The sequence below is a fragment of the Myxine glutinosa genome, chromosome 2, assembly GCF_964187855.1.
Source record: "Myxine glutinosa chromosome 2, kmMyxGlut1.1, whole genome shotgun sequence".
NCBI lineage: Eukaryota > Metazoa > Chordata > Myxini > Myxiniformes > Myxinidae > Myxine > Myxine glutinosa.
Window position 1 is genome coordinate 241,615,245 of NC_136262.1, and position 6,000 is coordinate 241,621,244.

The following is a 6,000-nucleotide window of genomic DNA, read 5'->3' on the forward strand; positions in this document are numbered from 1 at the left end:
ACCCGTGCCCTAAAATGTGGGTAGCAGGTGCTTTGGTCTTCTCAAATATTCCTTGACACCGGGTTATTAGAGTGTTGTTGTTGTTGTTGTTGTTGTTGTTGTTGTTGTTGTTGTGTGGGCTGCAGCTGTGACACTACTCAAGTTCAGGCATCCAGGTGTTCGCATGTCACGTGTGAATGGCTATCCTCGACTACGAAGGGGCAACTTTAAATACATGCACACTCAACTTTGAGTTGTCTGGTCTGGGTTCGAATCCTGACTCATCTATAAGCTGCTATTCCGGTTTTTTTGGATGCAGGCCGATGCATCAATGTGTACGTCGTGGGAATACTTAATACTTGGAAATCATTGTTGTGGGAAAGGTGGAATCCCATAAATAACTAGGCGCCGAGATTGGTTTCATACAGCATTGATCCGAGGAGCTTCTTAGCAAAGAGATCGTAATAAGACGAGAAAGATGCCGAACGAAGAAGACTTGTAAAATAGAAATCATCACCATTTGAGAAATTGTTAAAATGTGGCACAAACAGGCCACACTCTGCACATCTACATGTTACATTTCTAACGTTCCACTAGCTATCCCTTTATGTTGTTATCTACCATATTGAACGCAATGTGAGTTTGTACAGATGTCTGTCCCCTTCATAAGTGTCGGTTTTAAAGACCAATCTTTTAACACAAATCTGTGTTCACTCCGGTCTATTTTTGAGGATGAAACAAACTCAAACATTATTTTCAATAAAAGAATAATTATGTCTCTTATATTGGAATTGTAGACGGTGGCTTGCAAACCGAGCCTCAAGGGCGGTGTACAGAAGCGTTTTTGTATGCCTCCGCCAACAAAGTCACCAGAGGGATTATGTTTTCGGGTTGTCCGTCCGTCCGTCCGTCCATCCGTGATAGGTTTTCGTTACCGCGATAACTTCAGAACAGCTGAGAGGATCTTAGTCAAACTTGGTGCAGGCATGTACAATGAGGTAAAGATGAACTGATTAGATTTTGGGGTCACGAGGTCAAAGGCCAAAGGTCAGGGGTCATGTTAGGTAAAAATCACGTTACCACGATAACTTGTTAACCAGTGATGGGATTCCGACCAAAGTTGGTAAAAGTTGGAAAACACTAACTCGGGAACCTGCGTGTTGTCCACCAACTAATGCTAGCAAATGGGTCACCAACTTAATATCCATCCACAAGACAGAAAATGTTGTGATGTAACACCTTGCCGACCAAGCACCAATCCAACAGTTTTGAACCTAGACCAGACAGCTCAAAGGTAAATGTGCCATCTCTGTACCATCCTGCCTTTGTATACGTGGAAACTTGCTTTGCTCAATCTGAACTTGTTCATCCAGTTATAACTCTTGCTCACCTGCTTCCCAATGCCTTGTTATCAATATGGCTTCCGATCACCCTCTAATATTTCACTATTTTAGTCTTGACCTCTGTAAACAGAAAATATATATTGTGTGTCATCAAATGTGTCGTCAAATGTGCTACCTGTTATTGTTTTTGCTATTTACCTGCACCATAGTCACAGAAACCCATCATTTTTACCGGGGGTGGAGACGGTGGCACTAACAGAGACACAACAACAGAGGCTGCAGGTTTGCGAGAACAACTGTGTCAGGAGGATTGTGGGAGTGAAGAGGGTGGATAGAAGGAGGATGGATGAACTGAGGGAGGGGATCGGTGTGCAGATGAGCTTGATGGGGAGATTGGTGAAATGGGGGAAGAGAGAATGGCAAAGAGAGCGGACAGGTTGAGGGAACAAGGTAGGAGGAAGAGGTACCACGGTTGAGATGGGCGGATTGTGTGAAGAGGGATATCAGGAAGGCGCGGATGGTTGGAGAGTTGAGAGAGTTGGCGGAGGACAGAGGGGAGTGGAGGAGTATTGTGGCCAAGGCATGGCGGGAGCCTGGTGCCATCGGACCTCACCCATTATAAAAGGAAGATGAGGAGGAGGAGACTGTCCTGAATTAACAGATTTTATTGTTTTTCATCCATTTCTTTTTCTGATATGTATTCACTTTATGTCCCTCTGGCTGGTCATTTGGCCTTTAAACTTTTGCCACTTTTTTGATGACCCCTCAGTTTAGTGCTATAAAATACTAATCAATGGTAGGTTCCCCTCAACATCCTGCGTTTCAAATGCAAAAATCGCATGCAGGCCTAAGACATTCATTTCATTCGAGGGTTCCATGATTTGATTTGAATCGGGAATACTGTAATCGGATGAACATCGAGTGCAGGTGAGAATGGTACCTGAACGCATGACCTCAATAGATTTTATGTTGTTTCCTGTTTCATGGAAAACAATAAACCTCCTCATCCTGTCATTGTGGGTTCAAATAAGTATACGGCCCTTGAAATGCATTTCCATGAAATCCTTGCACCTCAACTATTATCACATATGAAACCAGGAAAAAAAACCCCCACCTTTAGAGGCCAGAGCGGGGGTTGGCCTTTTTCGGGCACCATGGTCCCCTTTTTGAAACAATGTTTTATGGCCGGATGCCCTTCCTGCTGCCAACCCTGTTGGTCACCTTTTGCGACACACAGGGAATTAATTACCAGTTAACTGGTACTCAATTTGCCAACCTCAGAAGGATGACAGGCTGAGTCAACCCCCCTGGCATTAATTCAGCAATCGACCGGGATTCGGAACCCAGGATCCTAGGATCCCAAGCCGGCACCCTAACCGCTAAGCCAACACCAGGCTACATATGAAACCAGGGTGGTGAATATTTAATTATTTGTGTAAATGATCTTTCATCTTAAAAATTCTGAGCCGTCCAGCCTGGGTGTGAATCTGGGTCCAGGTAAAAACTGTCATCAAGGTGTGTGCCATTTCTCAGATAGACGTTAAACTGGGTGTTCCATCTTCCAGCATTACCTGGTGGATGACAAAGGTGCCAGGATGTCCTTCACAAAGAGTGGGAGAGCTATCACTGGCACATTAAAAAAAATACAAACTCCTGCCCGAAGTAGGCCTACTGCTGGGAAGGCAATGACAAACCACCCAGTATAAGCCTTGCCAAGAAACGGCTTCCGTAGCACCGACACACCCCAAACAAATTCCTAATTCCTGCATCAACCTTCAAGGGGGCACAGGGGCACTCTCAGCCAATGATATGCTACTCATAGCCACGTGCTGCATTCGAAATAAGAAGAGGAAGAAGAATCTTTAAAAGGTCTCTCTAACAGTCATGATTTCAAATTGCATTACCCCCAACGTCTTCGACCACTACGCACAACGTGAATTACATCACCAAATCCCAAACTACACAAATCCCAAACTACCGTTGATTTTTGTCGCATTACACAAGTTTATTTTCTGGGAAATCCTCTGTTGAACGTACTTGCTATCCCACTCCTGACACCATTTGTTACCTGACTGTTCACAACATGTACTCGGTTATCAAGAAAGTTTGAAGATTGAGTAAAGAAAAGAATACAGATTTGAATGGCAAATCAAAGGCGAGATGAGGCCTTGCATTCCCAAAAGGATAATAGGCGGTTTCCTTGAACATGATCCTGTCCGACACCTGTAACGACAAACAGGATTTGTTGAGAGGCTTAAAAAGTAGAAAACAAGAGGAAACAAGAAAATAGAAAAAAGTAAATATCAAGCAACAAACAAACTATTATGAGCATAAATATGTTTAAAAAATGCCATGGCTGTTTTGCCAGTGAGGAACCATGAATGTGAAAAGGGATGGTGGAGGAATAAGGAACAAGGTGGGTGAAGAAGGGCGAGGAGCACTTGTCAGGCAATCAATCGCACGTGGTACACCTGAAACCCACTTCTGGTGAAATTCCCAAAATCCAGAATCACTGCTCACCTCCACTCACTCATTCGTTCCTCCAGAACCAACTTCCACATTCTCTTCAATCTCTTTGTTCCCTCTAGGTTTTCCAGACAGTTGTTCACCACCATCCCAGATCATCCCCCATCCAAACCATGATCTTTTCTACACCCGTTAAACCACCCTCAACCCCAAACTTCCAGTTTTTCCTTCCTGAGAGCTTGCTTCTGTATCCATCTTTTCCACCCCCTGCGTTCTTTCTTTCCTCCTCCCTCTCCTCTTTTTTCTGTCCATTCATTCCCTTGATTTTTGTCCCACTGTCGGTTCTACCTTGCTCTTCCATGAGCCTCTTTCCTATAAGGAAATGAAAAAATGATGTAAAAGTTCGGGCAATGTGATTCCAAACAACTAGGATGGCACTCGGTGGAGCACCTACCTCCACCTTTTGTAGCCACTGATTGGTCGGATATGGATCCGGTACCTTCAAGCTACCTTTTTACCATTCTCCCCAATCCATATAATCGAATCTGTATAAGTCCTTTGTTCTCTACATAATCCAGCATAATGGTCTCATAAACAAGGAATATAACTATTAACAACACATTATAAATCGTTTATGGTGTTTCAGCAACAACAATAAGAGATATCAATAACAATGGGGGTACCACCAATAATAAATGGACCATTCGGGGTGAGATCATTAACACTTAGCATAATAATCGATTTACCATTATGATGGACAAAGGAAACGTCCAAGTTGGACATAACTCGAACTGCCTCTTGTTTTAAAGTGCTTTATCATCCTCTGCTCAATTTATCATACAAATCACGCATCCTCATCAAACCAATCACCTTGTTAATATATTCCTTGTTTGTTTTTCAAATATTTCTATCTGCAGGTTTATTTTAACAGGATGGTTGACAGGTAGGAAAACTTGTCTCTAAGCTGTCTAGCCTGGGTTCGAATCCCGACCCAGGTATAAACTGTAATCCTGGTGTTTCACAGGCTGGGTTTCTTCATCAATGTGTGTGCCAATCCTTCGGATGGACGTTAAACTGGGCCTCACATCTGCTGACAGTAGTGGGTGGATGTTGAAGACCTCATGGTGTCGTTTGCGAAAATAAAAGCCAAATTTTTACACATAACTACTGTTGGGAGAAGGATGGCAAAGCGCCCAACATGACCCCAGGCCAAGAAACCACTTCGGCGGAACCATTGCTCTGTAACAGAGTGTTGAACACGAGTCAGTTATTTTAATAATATCATCATTAGAAGAAACTGCTTGGCACTCCCATCTGAGAAAATCAAGGGAGGTGCAAAGCAAGGGAGGCCTTTTGGATAAGGTTTCTCTGTATGAAGCTTTAACATGGGGACTGAAAATTCGTTTTTCTGCTTCTACTGGACGAAATCGGCTGCGAATTTCAGAACTATATGCTTTGTACGTTGGGGTAATATGTTCCAAATTTCAGCAACGTTCGTTTCCTCATTCTTGAGTTTTATTAATATAAGAAAACCCTCGAATTGAAATTGGTGTCTGTCCTTCCGTCCATCCGCCAAAAATGTGTTGGTGCTCATATATCAAAGGCTATACATTGAAACTAGCTGAAACTTGGAATATGCATCGGCCAATAGGTCTAGTTAATGGCTTTCAAAACAAATTCCACCTAAATGCCATAGTTCTTGCTTTAAAATTATATATATATATATATATATATATATATACATATACATTTATATTATTGGGGAAAATGCCAGGGGCAAAGAAAAGGTCCTTTTCTATGGTATGTGCCATGTGGCAAACTCTAGAAAAGAAGGGAAATTCAAAAAATCTCGTGTGCATGCTGCACTACCCTTGTGTTCTTAGGATGAACTAAGTAATGCTCTAGAAATGTTAATATAAAGGGGCACCCCACATATATCGGTTAAAACCCATCAGTAAGTAAAGTTTTTTGAACTGTATGAATCAAATTGGCACCCCTTTATATGAACTACTGGTACTCAGAATCGGGACAAGGTTGTACACAAGGATAGTACTGCATATATACTATATATATATATATATATGTATATATATATATATATAGTTACAGATCGCGGTTTAAAGATGTTATTTTACCGAGCGGTTGGTATTACCGCGTCCGAACAGTTACTCCCCGATTAGAACCCGATCCCGCCCAAACGTTGGCCGGATCG